The 17,613-nt window shown below is 44.1% G+C and overlaps 1 protein-coding gene across 16 annotated transcripts in view; it reads right to left on the bottom strand.

Moving 5' to 3' along the window:
* PTPRT (protein tyrosine phosphatase receptor type T) overlaps positions 1 to 17,613 on the bottom strand; it is a 1,141,641-nt gene that overhangs the window by 508,282 nt on the left and 615,746 nt on the right. The gene's annotated exons all lie outside the window — the stretch shown is intronic.

Genomic DNA, 17,613 nt, shown 5'->3' with positions numbered 1-17,613 from the left:
CTAGTGGTTCAATGCAAAGGCCCAAGGATGTGGTGCTGCTTAAGGCCTGTGGTCCAAGGCTTTCCTGGGTTACCCTGATGATGTTGGGCGCCTCTGGGGCCACACTCAGTGATGCCTGGAGGCCTTCATGGCTGCGGCCAGAAATGCTTGGGGGAACCATGTGATGCTGGGATTAGACCTACGTTGAATACATAGTAGATGGATATCCCATCCTAGTATGTGCTCCTCAAGAGACAGGGTTGTTTTATTTATTTTTGTTTTCAGTTTTAAGTTCACAGCAAAACTTACAGACCTTGCAAAATCAAGAAGGCCAGTTTTCACCAAGGACACAGGAGTGGACTTGATGGTTGGGGTTTGGCTACATTTTTGAGCAGCACCTGTAATCCTCTATGCTCGCCACCTCTTGTAGCTTGCTGACCAGGCCCACTTGAGTGGCCATGAAGGTCTCCTTCTGCTTTATTGCCTGGGCAACCCAGCGGAGGCCTGTTTACCTGACTGGCCTGATCAGGATGCACAAAAAGTAAACTCCACAGAACACCAATGTGGGAGCCTGCTCGGGATCCTGGCACAGGAAAAGCAGATGAGTAGAAACTGGGGTTTATGCTCGTAGCCATCAGCGAGTGTCCATGTCTTAAGTTTTGACATCTGGGGTGGGGGGGGGAGCGGAGGAAAGATGGAGACTGCTTCGTCCATCTTTGCAAGTTTTCTGTAAATCTAAAACATCACCAAATTAAACATTTACATTAAAAATCACTTCCCTGTGATTGAGACCGGATATGTTTGAGTTTACTGATTACTGCAGTCTGGCCTTGCCTTGCCTAATGCAGTTCTCTTCATCCAGAAAACTGCTGGGCACAATTCAAGACAAAGTGCTGATGTTTTCTCCACTAAGGAGCTTTCTGTGATCCCTGGGTACAAGGTTTCCCTCTACGGTGCACTTTCTTCTTCCATCACACTCAAAAATAAGAGATTCAAAGACGTGCTTATCTCTCAAAGTAGCAGGATGCTTTCCCCGAATCAGGAGCCTTGTCTCTGTCATAGTCACAATACTTCTCCTGGTGCTAACAGATATTTGTCCAACGAGTTCATGCCAACCTCACCCATTCGTTGCGCACATTTACTATGCCAGAGTGAAACCGCTTCATTAACTCTGAAGTACTGCCCAGATGTAGGGGACAATTCATCAGTTGCAAAGTAGTTATTGAACACTAGGTCTGCTTTAAAGTTGTGATATATTTTTCTGCAAGTCCATGGCATCTGTACTGATACATGGTACTTTGTCTCATTATTGTGATTGTCTTAATTAGGATCGATGCAGAAAATTGCTTAAACAGTTAGTTCAGAGCTTTTCCATCGAATACCCCAAGACACAAAAAGTAGGAGCATTCACTCTCAGAGGGCCTACTACTACTACCCGACAAGCAAAGGCTCGGAGCTCTCTAATTTCCCAGAATTCCAGCAATACCTCCCAGGTTGCCTTTATTAGCCTCCATTTCACAGGTGAGAAAAATTGAGAAGTGCAGAGAATAAGTGATGTGTTTACCACGGCTCATTTTGTAAGTGCAGTTAGGTCTCCAAAGTCCACCTATAAACCACTTCCTTTAAAAATAGCATCTTGACATATGATTGATAGCCAGTCTCCACTAAGAGCCATCATAAAAATAAATCCAATTTCTTCCATGCCCCTCTGGGTCGGACCTCAAATAAAAGCTGAATGCCAGAACTCCAACAAATGACTGTAAGCGGAAATCCGGTTGTTGGAATGGGGGGAAGTGGGGGTGGTCAGAGGTGACTCACCTGGCCACAGAGAGCTGTTCGAGCTGCTAAACCCAGGATCCTTCACACTTTCTGCTATCATCTGGGAATAAGAATTTTTCAGTTCCTATATGCCAGGTCTCTGCTAAACACTTTAGGTCATGGAAACCAACTCCTTACAAGAGGCTTAGCCTGAAGCCTCTGCTATTACCACAACTTCAGAGATGAGGAAACAAAACCTAAGATCTGTGAGGTAGCAACTACTGTGAACAAATAATTCACCAGGAACTCGACCTGTACAGAAAGTCACTTGAGGGCAAAGGCAGCCCCTGCCTTGTTCATCCTCGTTGCTAACGTAGACAAACTCAATTCTGCGCACAAGAGGTACTCAATAAGGAGTAGCTGATTAAAGTTCCAGGGAAAGTGGGTAACTATAGCATCCTGAAAGGTCCTAAAGTTTACGGTTCTAAGTAATCACCTAGTGATAGGCACACGAAGATCCGCCGATGCCTGCCTGATCTTGAAGCCTATCTATCAAGGAACCTGAATCTGCTCCTCCTCACTCACCCTCTTCCTCTACTATGCTGCCTCAGAGGCCCAAGATGTTATCAGTGATGCCCAACAGTTTTGGTTTCTCCTTCAGCCTTTCAATGCTCTTCCATACTTTTCTACTTAGCATGCCATGTATTCCAGTTCTCACAAAATCTGCCTAGGAAGATAGTGATTATTTTCAGAATAAAGTCACCCACCATCAGCTCTAAACCTTGCTTCTTCTGCTTCTCTTCCAGGCATCCTCTTGCCACCATAGTTATCAAATTATTCTGCCAGATGTCTGGAAATGAGGGGATGAGACCCAGACTCAGGTCCCCGGTTTGGTACTACATGCAAACAAGAAGTAAGATTTCACCCAAGAGATCACCTTACACTTGGGGAGATTTGCAGAAGGGGAGAAAGGATGTGGGCATTTCTGCAACACTGTCACAGGGTCCCTTATCACTCTGCAAAGTTAGGTAAGCATAGCCTGCAGCCAACTGCCACTGCGTCTTCCTGCAATGCACAAGCTACACTGCTGGACTCAGAGACCTGGCTTTAGGGAATGCTTACTTCAGGCCAGGCACTCCATTAAAGACTTTATCTTCAGCTCCTTACTGGACATCTCAGTTAGTATACTGTTCTTTCCCTTGGCATATTTATGCCAATTGCCATTAGCTAATTTGTTATGCATGCAAATGGCTATCTGTGGGGCTGGAGCAATAGCACAGCAGGTAGGGTGTTTGCCTTGCACGCAGCCAACCCAGGTTCGATTCCCAACATCCCATGGTCCCCTGAGCACCGCCAGGAGTTGTAATTCCTGAGTGCAGAGCCAGGAGTAACCCCTATGCATAACCAGGTGTGGCCCAAAAAGAAAAAAAACAAACAAAAAAACCAACCAATGGCTATCTGTTTAATGTTGGACATGCTCACTAAGTTTTAAAGTACATGAAAGTGTCTTGTTTAGAACTTTACACCCACCATCTGGCAGTCAGTGGCACACAGAATAGACTCTCTGCCCAACCCCAAATAGCAGGTGTATCAAGGAATTCAATGGTAGAGTGAAATTTACACGGAGTCAAAATGATCTCCCTCCCTAAAAGTGGCCCTTTTTCAAGTAACTCTCTAGTTCTTCCCACTGAAGGAACAGCATAATCTTTGGGTTGGCCTATGACTTGCTTTGGCTGACAGGATAAGGCAGAAGGCACTTGTATCTGTGCAGACTATCCTCCTTGGAGGCTCTGTGAACTTATACTCACCCTGGTGCCTCTGCTCTTCTGTGAAGATCAAGCTCTGACTAGCTCACTGATCCTTAGCAAAGGGAGAAGATGCTATAAGAGATATAGAACTACAGGGGATCCTGGAACACATAGCCCAGCCAGTCAGATAGCCTACACCAGCTGACCCATCACTCTGCTGGTGTACAAACAAGCTCAGCTGCATCATCCCCCTTACATATATATGACGACACAAATGCTTGGTGCTCTATGCCACTGATATTATTCCTTGTACTTCAATAGTTGACTAATGAAAATCAATATACCCATGTTTCAGAAGAGAAAACTGACTCAGAAAGTGTAATCTGTTCAATATTTTGCAATAAAGGTGAAAACAAGTACTTGAATTCGGAATAAAATCAATGTGCTTCTCCTCTCCAACACTGTCTTCCTTCATATGTTGGAAAGTTTACCCAATGGAGGAACACCCAATGGTGCCATCAATATAGAGGGGATCTCTTCCATCTATATTGAGATGCTCACTGGTCCTTAGCAAAGGTGCCCAAACATCAGAGAGGAAAGTCTGAAGCATGGGTTCTATTGTACGAGGACATTACACCAGGAAGCTCTGCTTGGTCTTGCTGAGCCTCTATCCTTGGTGCCAGAGCCCTCACAGTGTGTACAGACATTCCTCACGCTAATGTGCAAACGCCACTTCAAATAAGCAACCAAATCCACCAGGTAGGGGAGTGCCAGGTGATTAATGCATCTCTCAGGTGGTGAAAGCCACTTAATCTTCAGCTGCAAGTTTCTGACTCGACCAAACACAGCTCTAATCGCCCACAAATGCACTGCCTGATGGGCCTTCATTGCTTAATTACCAAGGTGAGAGGCTCGTAATTAATAAACCATTTACTTCTGCATTTAGATGTTTCCAGGAAATGTCGCCTAAGATTTTTCCAAAGAAATTCACATTATTTGTCATCATACACTCTATCTCCCGCTACCTGAGATGGTTTCCTATGGGTGGTTCCTGCAGCTAATGGAACGGGCAAGGTGGGAGACCTCACAGCTTCTCTGTTCTGCCTCAACATAATTTCTAACAATGAACTTGGTGATAAATTAAAATCAAATGCGAACAGAATGATCAAAATTGTACAATGCAGTAATTATACAACAAAAAAGAAAAACCTAACGCCAATTCTGTAGATAAATTAATGGAAAAAAAAGTTAATGAAAATCACAAAGAATTCAAGAACACATTTTTGTATGTATTTCAAAAGTCCAATTTGAAAATTGTGGAGTTTTTTTCTATTATTTATAAGCAGGTACCTTTTGAAGGCGTCTGCACACTGGTGTTGGTAAGGCAGCTATGACTTTTAGCAGAATAATGGATTAAGGTCCTTAGAAATCTCTAGTAATGAGCTAATTTTATTCCAAGAACACAAATTTACATTTCCCTTATATACTAAGTGGTTTTGTGGGTTATTAATAAGTAACCTTAACTGCATGTAAAAATGAACATTGATGAAGTAGGCTTGCTATATACTAACTACATGCAGTTGCATGAATGGTCATTTCCACATACTACTTATCCATCCTTTCTTAGAGTTATGTATACAGGTCTTAGGTCACACCCAACAAACACTATTAACTTCAGGTAATAATTTGAGCATCGTAATCTTGAAATGTCATCATCTCCCCTAGTGAAACAAATGGAAGAGTGTTCTTTATCTGTCATACTCCCATGCTCACAGAGTAACCAATGCCTAATGCCATTACCTTGATAGCTAGTACTTAGAGTAGCAGGCGTAATGGTCAATCATTTGCTTGGGATCAGAAAGCCTTTAGAGATGAGTCCTGTTTCTCCCCTCTCCCCTCTCACTCCAAGTGTGGCAACACTGGTAGATTTAGCAAAGCCCAAAAAAATGCAAATAAAAATACAATGCATTTATCATAGAAAATTCATAGAAATGCAGAAAACACAAAGGTGATTCAACTACTAGATATCACAGATGGGAACCATTATTTCCTTGCTATTCTATTTGTTCATTGTTGTTCATCCTCTACATATAAACAACATCAATATAATATTTTAGCAAATACACACAATTTCCACCAAATTCTATTTTATCAGCAGGGTTCGTGTTATGAGTAGTTATACAGAGACTTTAGTGATGGCAGAAGTGAAGATGAGGACAGAGACATGATTTATCCATTTCCTGTGGGGAACACTTAGCTTATCGCTATAGCAATTTGGGGATGAACTGTAATGTAACCCCCGCCCCACACCCAAAGTCTACATCCATGTTCCAATCTCCAGAATCTAAGATTATATTACTTTATATGGCTAACAAGAATTTTTAGATTAATTTTCTAAGTTAAGGATCTTGAGACGGAGAATTCTCTTGGATAATTTGTGTGATCAATGAGAGTTTATAAATGAAAAATAAAATCAGGAGGACGAGGGAGGAAAAAACGGTGGGAAGGCAAAAGAAAGAACTGGGAGTGAAGAGAGATGAATAAAATGGAAAGAAGAGGGAAAAGAGAAGTGATGGGAAGAAGTTGGAAACAAAGAGTACAAAAGAAGGGGAGGTTACTGTTATGCTTTTAGCTTTAGAGAAGCTTCCAAGTCAAGAAATTCAGGAGACATCCAGAATTCTGAAAAAAGCTAAAAGATGGCTCCTTCCTTCGGTTGCTCAGAAGAACACATCCTTGATGACACCTTGATTTTAGCCCAGAAGGCTATCCTGTAAACTTCTTACCTCTAGAATTGCAAGTCAATAAATCTGCATCTCTTTTAAGTCATTTGTTACAAAGGCAGCAAAAGATTAAAATAAACATCCTTGTAAATGAAGCATTACAGATTTCGTATTTCTATTTGGACAGGATTTTGGAGATAGATTCACTAGGTCAAGGGTGAGATTTTTGAGTTCTTGATAGATGTTGCTAAGACCACAGAGGAGCTGGTCTCCCAACTTTCCCTCTTGACAGCAAAATCATGCTCCACTGGGAAACTAAAGGGGTTTCATCATAAATGCTTACAAAGAGGAATTTCCTCTTTGTGTGCCCTTCAACCTCTTCCTATCATTCTTAGCATTAGGAGAAAAGTGATCCTCTTCCTTCCCCTCCCTTCCATGGCTCTCCAGGTAACCCCCATTTCACACTGCCCCTTGTTTTCTCTGCTCTGGTTCCATGAAATCTCCACAACAGGCCACATAACTGCAACCCAGGTCCTTTGCTCATACTGCTCCACCATCTGAGGTGCTTCCCACTTTCCCCTTAATCTCAACCCTCCCCCGCCCTGATCCTTTAGAGTCCCCAGGAAATGCCACCTTCTCTGGAAAACTCCCTCTGTCACATTGGCCCAACTTTTACTATTTACACTGCTTTGCTCTCCTCCTCTCTCACTTGCATCATGATTATAATTTGTTAACTTTTTAATCAGTTCTTTAATTTTTCATCAAAGCTTAATACCCCTGCAAACATGTGAATGCCAAATAATCTCCACGAATTTTCACTCACCAAGCACTGTGTCACAGCTCCCAGATCAAGAATTCACTCTAAATGGGTCCCCCGTGCCCTTTCCAGTTGGTGGCCCCAGCTAAACATAATGTCTACCTTAGTCCTGTATCTAGCCATGGAGGTTAGGCCTTTATACAAACTAAAGTTTCTGTTTCTTTGTACGTCTATGGCCCTCACTGGGAACTAAGTTCCCTGAGGACAGAGTCCATGTGCATTTTCCTTCCAGCTCATCTCCAGAGTACAATCCCTCTGCTCAACACATGTTTGTCAAATGAAAGGAGACTGATTTAATTGACAATGAATGGAATTTACAATGAAAGAATGATGACAAGAACCCGGGTCTGGTCCTGAAGAGTGACTATGGACTTCACCCTAGAAGAGGGGGAGGTCGTGAGCCACCGAGAGGCCAGCAGCAGTAGGACAGGGGAAGAGAGGGAAGAGGCAGGGCCCTGGTACTCTCAGTCATCTGCCATGGGCCAGAAGGATGTAAGAGGAAAAAACCACTGGGGTTCCTGCCCATGTATGGCTGAAATAGCCTTTATTGACAGGACAAAGCTTTCTAGATGAGAGATGCAGGCTGGCATGCCCAAGAGCAGGATCTCAGAATGTGGCTCTGTCTCAGCTTCAGGTCAGCTGTAAAGCTACATCCATGCACCCAGCAGCTACCCATGATTCAAGTTCTGATTTCCCCAGGCTCCACCCCTTCCTCCCTACCTCCCTTCCTACCTCCCTTCCTGTCATCAGACATCTGTGAATACTAGTATCAGAGCGGTCTCTTTTGCCTGGGTGGTAGAGAAAAGAGCCCCGTTATCAGCCTGATGGGCACAGAGCAGATCAGCACAAACTCTCCTATGCCGTTGAATAGGGACAGTCTGAGCTACAAGGTCCAGATTCCTTAATTCTGAGCCAGGGCGTGGGGGCTGCAGAGTCAGTCAGAGTGTGGCAGGCAAAGCCTTTAAAATATTTTCATTCACATGAGGGCTGTGACAGCTAGAATTTTATTTCAGACACCAGGACTTGATAGTTAAGAACCTGGATGTCTGAACAATTTTTTTTTAAACTGGCAATTCTCTGCAAAGGACAATGCAGTTTGCACAGAGACCATTGCACATTCAATCAAAAGGGTGTTGGGGACAAAAATGTCCATTATGACTATTGACATTTTCCAGTCTTCTCCGCTTTGGTTAAAAAGTGGGCGCCCTAAGATGCCACTTAATAACTTTGGGCATCATGAAAATGTCACTTTGACAAGCAGACAAGTGGATTTACACACCCACCAAAGATGACCTGCTTAGAGAAAGACACGCAGGGATTGTTCCTAGACTCTGAGAAAGACTGTCACAGCCCTGTGTCTCTGCAGGTGGGCACAGCAGGAGCCCAGGAAGGACAGGCACATCATGGACTCAGATAGACAGAGGTCTCATGGCAGGATGGTTAGATGGCAGAAAGACTGGAAGCCCACAGCACAACACAGAGAGGCCAGGGAGGTGGGGATGCAAGATTTGGAAATGACGAGATCTAGATCTATTCCCAGCTAAGACCTGGGACTCCATGGAAAGACCCAGGAAAGTAGATACTCCAAGGGCCAGATCATGGGTCAAGATGAACAGAAGTAGCAGGAAACTGTCTGCTCAGGTGAACCCAAGATTGTGCCTTGGGACAGTCCAATTCCCACCGAGTTTCAGTCAGAAAGAGGAGTGAGGATGGGGTCCAGGATCTCAGGAAGGAGTCCAGGAGGAGCCAAGGCCAGGACTCATCAAGCAGGGCTGAAGCAGAGCTGGAGAGCAGCTTTTCCAGGTTCCAGCTCAGCAACACACAAAACCCAGTGTCACGCTGAAGTCTCCCCCCGCCCTTGCCCTACCCATTGCCTCGCCTCTATCCCAGGGATTGGCAAGTCTTTTCTGTAAAGGATCAGCGAGTAAATGTTTTAGGTTTCAACCAATGCCTTGTATATCCTTGATATTGACCCCTTATCGGAGGAGTATTGTGTGAATATCCTTTTCTATTCCATAGACTGTCTTTGTATCCTGGTCACTGTTTCTTTAGAGGTACAGAAGATTCTTAGTTTAATGTAGTTCCATTTGTTTATCTCTGCTTCCACTTGCTTGGTCAGTGGCGTTTCATCTTTGAAAATACCTTTAGCTTCAATGTCATGGACGGTTTTGCCCACCTTTTCTTCAATGTATCTTATGGATTCTGGTCTGATGTCTTTAATCCATTTTGATCTGACTTTCGTGCATGGTGTGAGGTCTGAACCTAGATATATATATGTATACCTATATCTATATATATATATAGTTGTCCAGTTTTGCCATAGAGGCAGCGGGGAGGGGTGGACCTGGTGCTGGGAGGGATATTGGGGACATTGGTGGTAGAAAATTTACACTGGTGGAGGGATGCATGTTCGATCATTGTATGACTCAAACATGAAAGTTTTGCAACTGTAGCTCAAGGTGATTCAATAAAAAAAAATAAAAATTTAAAAATGTTTTAGGTTTTGTGGGCATCTGTTGCAGCTTCTCAAGCCTGTCACTGCAAGGAACACATTCCAGTACAAGCTCATGAAACAAGATCCAAGACCAGTTTGGTCCCTAAATGATTGCTTTCCATTCCCCAATGGCAAAATCTCCTGCCCCCATGCCTGGCTGTCCTCGCCGGGGCCCCTTGCAGGGGGGCAGGTTGAGTTTCCCTCCCCGCCCCTAGCAGAGCCCTGGCAGCCGAAGACTTCCAGAACCAGCCACAACCATGCTGAGACCACTCTCCACACGCATGAAGGTACTGGCAGAGGAACAAAGGCACACGGGTCCTGGGGCTGAGATCTCCAAGCCTGCTCGGATCAGGGCTGAGCATCCTCCACCCAGATCCTCCACCTTCCAATAGGCAGGGGTCACACCCACCAACTGCGCCCACCCCCCCCCCCCCCCGCCGTGTAATCCCATCAACGGCCAAGACCCGATCACGATCACGATCATCCTGTTGAGACCCAATCACGATCACAATCATACTGTTTTTCGTCGATTGCCTCGAGCAGGCCCCAGTAATGTCTCCTTCGCCCTAGCCCTGAGATTTTAAAAAGTGCCATATTCAAGGCTCTTTCGGGGTTAGGAGTTACTGGTCAGGGTTACTGGTAATTGGCATATTGGGTACACCACGGGTAGTTTGCCAGACTCTGCTGTGTGGGCAGGTTACATTTGGTAGCCTGCCAGGTTGTCCAAGGTAAGAATGAGATAATAAGATGGCGCGTGGCCGCATAACAACAGGATGGTTGTGATCGTGATCATTCCCCAATCTAATCAATTGCCAATAATTAACTATTCCTCTCACTTGCTTAAATCTCTTGACTCGAACGCTTTTTCTCAGACTCTAGCCTGTTCAATGAGTGCAGCAAAATCCTCTTTTCTTTGTGTAGGGCTTGTCCTGGGGGTTCTTAGGGTCACTGGTGCCACCTCAGTGGTGCTTGGGGGCTATGTGGTGGTGGGCTAGAACTCAGGATTTCTCACATGCCAGGCATTTACACTATCATATGTGTCCTAGCCCCAGCCCCTCCATGGTCCCCTGGATGACCAAACCAGACACCTCTTTGGACACTCGGGGTATACTTTATTCTCCATCAATCTTCCACCAGCCTCCAAAGAGAGCCCGAGTGCATTTTGGGGTCCTGCCACCTCTTTTTTAAGAACTCTGCAGATCCTGTTGCTTTCCACAGTGGGGACTACACTTGGGACTGGCCAACTAACTCCTGCAGAGACCAACTCCCGAACCCACGGTCCTTCCACTCTGTCATTCCACCAACATGAGAGCTCCCGTTCCCTCCCTCGTCCTGGAACTCTCGTGTATTCTTCAGGGTCCCATTTGTCTCTCCATCACAGCTGTGCACCTTCTTCTCCTCCTTGGACTCACCAACTGGAGACAACCCCTCCTATCTTCCCTGGCCTGAAGTGGGAACTCAGTGCCTCCTCCACTTCCTATTCACTAGCTTGCAAACTTCTGAGTGTCTCGAGTGAATGAAGACCCTGGACAATGGAGTTCTATGATTTTATGTACTACTGTGCTCCAAGACAGGCCTGTCTGGGCCTCCTGATCCCAGAAGCCGGGCAAATAATTTGGCTTCCTAAGTTCTACATGCTTTATAAGATGGAATAAGTTGGGACAAACATGGACATTCATATTGTTTATTATAAGGTAAACAGAGTCATACTAAAAATTTTAAGTTAAGGAAAAAAATATTCTTTTTGTTTGTTTGTTTTTGCACCACATCAGGTGATGTTCAGGGGTTACTGTTGGATCCTCACTCAGGAATCACTCCTGGGGGTGCTTGGGGGACCACATGGGATGCCAGACTCAAACCTGGGTCAGGCACATGCAAAGAATGTGCCATATTCACTGTGCTGTCTTTCCGGCCCCTGAAAAAGGATATTCTTTTATTGAGATGTTATTAGTTTATAAGAGTGTAAATGTTTATTGTTTAGGGGTACCATGTTAATACTCCACATCACAACCTAAGGGCAATATCCCTCCATCACTGTTCATCACTGCACCCTTACAGCCTCCCCCCTTCCTTGGCAACCTCAGTTCTGTGGTTTAGAGCTGAGGGTTTGTTTTCTTTGGACACTGTTCTGAGGCTTGCTTCTTTATATTACACACACAACTGAGATCCTCTGGTTTATGGCATTCTCCATTTCACTTAGCCTGACCTCCTTTAATTCCATCAGCTTTGTAGCAAAAGGTACACTTCCTCTTTTCTCATGACTGACTCCCATTCTGTGGCATGTAAGGACCACATCTACAGCAATCATATTTCATGGGCACCTGGTGGTTTCCAGATCTTGGCTTGAGCACAGCGCTACAGTGAACACGTGTGTGTATGTCTTTGCAACTGCTGTTTTTAGGTTCTCCACTTCTAGATACCTAGCAGTGGAATTGCTGGATCATATGGTAGTTCTATTTCAATTTCTCTTTGAGAAATCTCCATACTGTTTCCCATAAAAGCTGAACCAGAAGACATTCCTACATACAATAAATAAGAACAATTTTAGAGTTTCATTGAGAATCGATTTGAACAGGGTAGTGCCAACCTGAAGGGCTATGGGAGGACTTGGCCCATATCTTAGAGAAAGTACAAGAGCAAAGAAGAGAGATTTAGCCAAATGTCTGGCTAATCTGTAGATGGGGGCCTCCTTGCTATTTCTGACTGATCATCAGCAGCTCTACTTTGAATAACTTTGGGGGCATTTCTAGAAGCTTAGCATGTGGTTTGCTTACTTAAACAGACCACCAAGGCATTAGGGCCATCACAAGTGGTCACTTTCTTTAATTAATTAAACAATTGGAATAAGAATATGTGAACGCACACCCCTCTCTTCCTTTATGAGTATTGCATTACTAATGCCTTTATCAATTCATTCATTCTATAAGGCTTCAGAAACTCCAGCCTTGGGAGTTTTCTGTCTCTGAACTGCACCTGTAACAGTTGAAAGGGGCTTACCTCAACCCTCCCATCACAGTCTGGAGGGGAAGACAGGCCTTTTCTGATTGAGAATGGTAAAGGCTATGATAGATGGATGCTCAGGGACGATGCTAGGGAGTAAAATGAGAAAAAATAAAACTGACAATAAAGTACACGACAATGTCTGGGTCAAGTAGTATTTTAGAAATGAGTAGACTTAATAGTCTGAAGAAAAACAGTCCAGCACCAAGACGAAGTCTAATACAGAGACTATTTTCAAAAAAATAAAGAAAATAGATAGAGCAGTTTAAGGTCAGTGGTTGCTATAACAGAACAGAAAAGAAGCATTAGGCTCTTTGTAAAATTGGATCACAGGAGCATAATGCAGTTTGCAAGGAAATCAACTGGCTTTGGTAACTGCAAGCCCAGGGGGATGCAGGGGAGGAGGAAGCCTCAAAGGATCACCCAGGAAGTGCAGATGCCCCAACATTAGCAGTGGGAGAGAGACTCAAGAATGTGTGTCTGAGGACATTAAAGCCAGACATTCCTGTCTCCTTTGTTTCCTGACCTGGTCCCCTTGGTGTCTCAGATATCAGGCATCAGTCTTTAGCTGGAACTGCTGCACAGAGGAAGGGGTTCATTCCCTATATAATGGCAACAATCCCTCTACAATACAGCAGAGGCTTACAGACCAAGATATGTGCCCCTTCTTTATTCTTTCTGTAGAGAAGACCAGTTTGAAATCAGTGAGAGAAGGCTGTACTTATATACTCCTATCAGAGTTGCCATTAGTAGGTTTTGCTCAGGTTAAAGGGCAATGGCAACGGAACCAAATGGCAGCTGGCTGATGAGATAACAGCACTCTCAGAACCAAGGATCACCTTCTCCCTGCATGGACTTATGGCCCACCTGATGCCAAGAAGCTACCAGGCTGCATTCCATGCTTCCTTACATAGAACCCCCCTACAGATAACAAGGAGAGACAAAACATACTGGTTCCACTGGTCTTTGTTCTCTTTTCCCACCCAAGACAACTTAAAAGCCCCCTTAGTTTCCCCCAAGGCACGGCTCTACCCCAGCCTCTTTAGGGACTGTAGCGTAGATTCCACATAGGAGTGCATCTCTCTATTTCTCCACTTCATAATAAACATGTATTCCTTCACTTTAATTCATCCATCTCTCTGTCTGTGCCAGACAGGGTTCTCAAATCTAGCACCATTGTCACAATCATTAGTGTTTGGCAGTTAACCCAGAGTACCAGTTACACTTGGGAGAATCAAAGGTAGATAGGCATCCCTTTGTTGTTCCCCTGTGCTGCGATGCATTTATTTTAGTGATTACTTTAGTGCAGTGAATGTGGTGCTCTGACGCAATGGTGTCTATGTGCACTCTTTTCCTTGCTTTCCGTGAAGGGTCAAGGCTGCCTAGATTCTGGGGTTAAGAAGAAGAACAACAGCACGAGTATCTGTGTATGTGCCTCAAACTGAAAGGGTGTTGACTTGGTTCAGTCACTGGTATTGCCCAGGAAGATGGGATAAGTCTGAAGGAGGCAAGCAAGTAAATAGGGAAGCTTCCCCCATGGAAGTGAATTCCTCAGAAATGATAAAACCAATAGCACAGGAATGAAAACCTGAGCCTGGCACCAGCAGAGATGTAGAGAAGGCTGGACCCCGCTCTGAGAAAAGCTCTAGCAGGAACACATGTCAGGAAAGGAATATCAAAGAAGACTACTCTCAACTCTACCCCCCTGGCAACAAACTTAACAAGGGATTCTTGTCTAGCTAGAAATCCTATTAAATCCAACTTGAACAAAGGAGGGAAGCACTCATGCTGTCCAAGTCCGTGTGCTACCTATGCCCATGTGTGGTGTCCGAACACATGTGTCAGTCACCTGCATCTTTCCTTTTGAGTTGAGTCCTTTCATACTTTCATATCTAACGCTGGGATGTGTACTGGGGCTTCCAGTCTCAACTTCTCCGGAGAAGCCCATGTTCTCTCATCCCCGCCTTCCTTAAAACTTCCAAATAAAACCTGTCTTTTACTTCACTACTCATATTCTCCTGAAATTCTTTTCTGAGAGAAAGGTGAAGGACCCAAAAGGCCTAGATAAGGTCTAAGACTGACTTTACTTTTCTGCAAAGAGCACAGCTCACTGCAGACTCTTACCAACCCTAGATTTCCTAGTTTTTCCCTCATGGCAGAGGTATAGAGAGAAAACAACAGCACCCTACTGGCGGGTGCTGCCTCTATCCTCCCCACTTCACATAAGTCACCCGGACACCCAACCAGCATCAAGTTCAAACAGGAGTAACCTGCAGAACTGGGCTGCACTAGTGTGTGTGTGTGTGTGTGTGTGTGTGTGTGTTGTGTATGTGTGTGTGTGTGTAAGCACACACATACATGTGTGGATTCCCAGGCTGGATATTAGCATATCAAACAGAGTTGAAGCAAGAGTGAGTCTTCTTCGTACCTGCAGTGAAATGAAAACTTACTCTTCAAAACCCTTCTGTGGTTCTCTACCTTACAGAGCAAAAGCCTAAATCCTTTCTGCCCATGGAGACTGTGGGAGACAGTCTCAGCTACCTCTCTGCCTTCATTTCCTCCCAGTTCCCTTTCACATACTCAGCACCAGGCTGTCTGTTTTCCTTGCAGCTCTTGAATAAGACAGGATGTGACTGCCTCGGGGTCTTTACACTGGCAAGCCCAGTGCTGAAAATCTGTCCATACATCTTCTCAATGAAACCTAGAATAGCCACTGTTTAAAATTATAATTAATGTCTACCACAAAGATCCCTCATCTTCTTGATTCTGCTACATTTCTTTCTTAAAGTATTTCCTGGTTTTCTAGAAGACAATGGTTTTGACTTGGTATGTTTCCTGGTTATTTCCTGCCTCCTTGGCCACAATACAAGTACAACAAAGGCAGGGATTTGTCCAATTTGCTTACCAATGCATCTCAACTACCTCGAACATTGGCTGACATTTACTAGGTCCTTAGTAAATATCTACTATGTTGAATGGTCCCTCTAATTAGTGACCTTCAGAACAAAAGGAGAGAAAAATATGCAAAACAATAAAGTCTTATTTTATCTCTACTCCAGACCCAAGTTTTCACCAGGTGAACATGTAAGCTCAAAAAAGCAGTTGCTTGAGAGGAGGAAATCAGACCTGAATGAGAATATAAAAGAAGCTCTCGGGAAGGGCAAATTACATTGCCTTCAAATATAGAGGAAGTGATAATGGAAAGCAAAGATGCTTAAGACATTGCACTGTAGCAAGAGGTGGGGGGGGCGGGAGTGCCATTAGATATGGAGGAAATCGGTTTTGCTTTTTAATTTAAAGTAACAAAACTTTTGTGATCAGGTTTCAGTCATACAATGTTCCAACACTTATTGTACACCAGTGTGAATTTCTACATTTCTACACCAGTGTAAATTTCCCACCATACGGTGAAATTCTTACTGCTATCTGGACTCCTGCTTGAAGGATTATCAAGCAATTTATAACTAAATCAATAAACAGGTTAAATTTTGTTCTAAAGGAATAACTGAAATGAATGCATAACAGCACGGGGAACCACAAAGGGGCAGGTTTTTCTCTTGGATTCTCCCAAGTGCACCCAGTACTCTGGGTTACCTCCAAAGCTTTAGTGATCATGACAATGGTCACTATGCCAGGAGAGTATAAGCTCAATCTTCTCTCCCTGATCTTCATCATCGGATCTGTATCTGGTCTTATCTGCAGAAAAAAGAAAGAAGGGGGTACATATCTAGACCTTCTTTGTTGGGTTTTGGAGAGGTTCTTGCAGGCATATAAGGCTGGTCTCAAATTCAAGGCCTGGGGTAGAGACTTCCAGGGTAGAAAATAGAGCATGAGTCTCAAATCTAAACTTAGCCAGATGAAACCATTGGACCAGAGAAATAACCACAGACTGTGCCATGGTGTTCAAGGATCAGGGAAGAAACAGAACAGAGAAGGTCAGAAGAATGTTCTAGAAAAACCAAAGCCATGTAGGCAGTAATAAATGAGAGTACAATACACAAAGGCACAGATCATGGGGCCTAAGAGGACTGGAATTAAATGATCTTGGGAGCCATATACCTTTTCATGGGTTGAATTCATTCACAAGTGTGAGAATGTTTTTGCAACTTGTTTGCATTTTAGAACTTTTTAAAAAGAACTTTTTAAAAAGATCCTGAATATGCTAACAAGGATTCTTGGTAACTACCCTGTAGAGGTTTTGAGTGATAGTTTGGTCAAAGTAAGGGAATACAAACAAAAAAGTTATAGAAAACTTCAGACCTACTTTTGAAAACCCTGATTTTAGCTTAATTAAAACTCAAGAAGCTCCTAAGTTCATTCAAAATGGCTATCTCTTTAAGTTCCTTATTTATTTCATTCAAATATTCAAAGAGTTACTATAAAATGCTGGTTCTAAGGACAAGAAACAGAAATGACAAAACTTGGTACTGCAGAAACCTCTTAACAGGAAAAGAACTCATCTTATTCATCCAATCAAAACTAGAGTGGAGTCTTGCATATACAACTTCCCTTTCTTTACCTTATCTGAGCACATGTAATCCCATCAACGGCCAAGACCCAGAGATTATAAAATTCTGCTCCCGGAAGAGAACAGTGGAGAGTCTCCTGCCTTCACCCCTGGCTGTCCTCACAAGGACCCATTGGAGGAGGGTGGGTTGAGTTTCCCTCCCCACCCAGAGCAGAGCTCCAGCAGTTGAAGACATCCGGTTCCGGCTACAGCCATGCTTAAGACCACTCTCCACATGTTCAGACAAGCCTCACGCATGAAGGAACCGGCAGAGGAACCCAGGTGTGCAGGACCCGGGGCATAGATTTTCAAACCTGCTCGGATTGGGACTGGGGCCTTCTCCACCCAGATCCCCCATCTTCCAGTATGTAGGCATTACACCCACCAACTGCCCCGGGCGCCATATAATCCCATCAATGGCCAAGACCCAGAGACGATAAAATTCTGTTCCTGGAAGCATCTTATTATCTAATTTGTACTCTGGAGAAACTGGCAGGCTACCAAAACTATCCTGCCCACATGGCAAAGTATGGCAAACTCCCCATGGCATATTCAATATGCCAAAAGCCAATAACAATGATGGTCTCATT

The sequence above is a fragment of the Sorex fumeus genome, unplaced genomic scaffold, assembly GCF_029834395.1.
Source record: "Sorex fumeus unplaced genomic scaffold, SorFum_2.1 ptg000044l, whole genome shotgun sequence".
Taxonomy (NCBI): domain Eukaryota; kingdom Metazoa; phylum Chordata; class Mammalia; order Eulipotyphla; family Soricidae; genus Sorex; species Sorex fumeus.
Note: the sequence above shows the minus strand (reverse complement) of the source record. Positions and strands in the feature narration are given on the sequence as shown.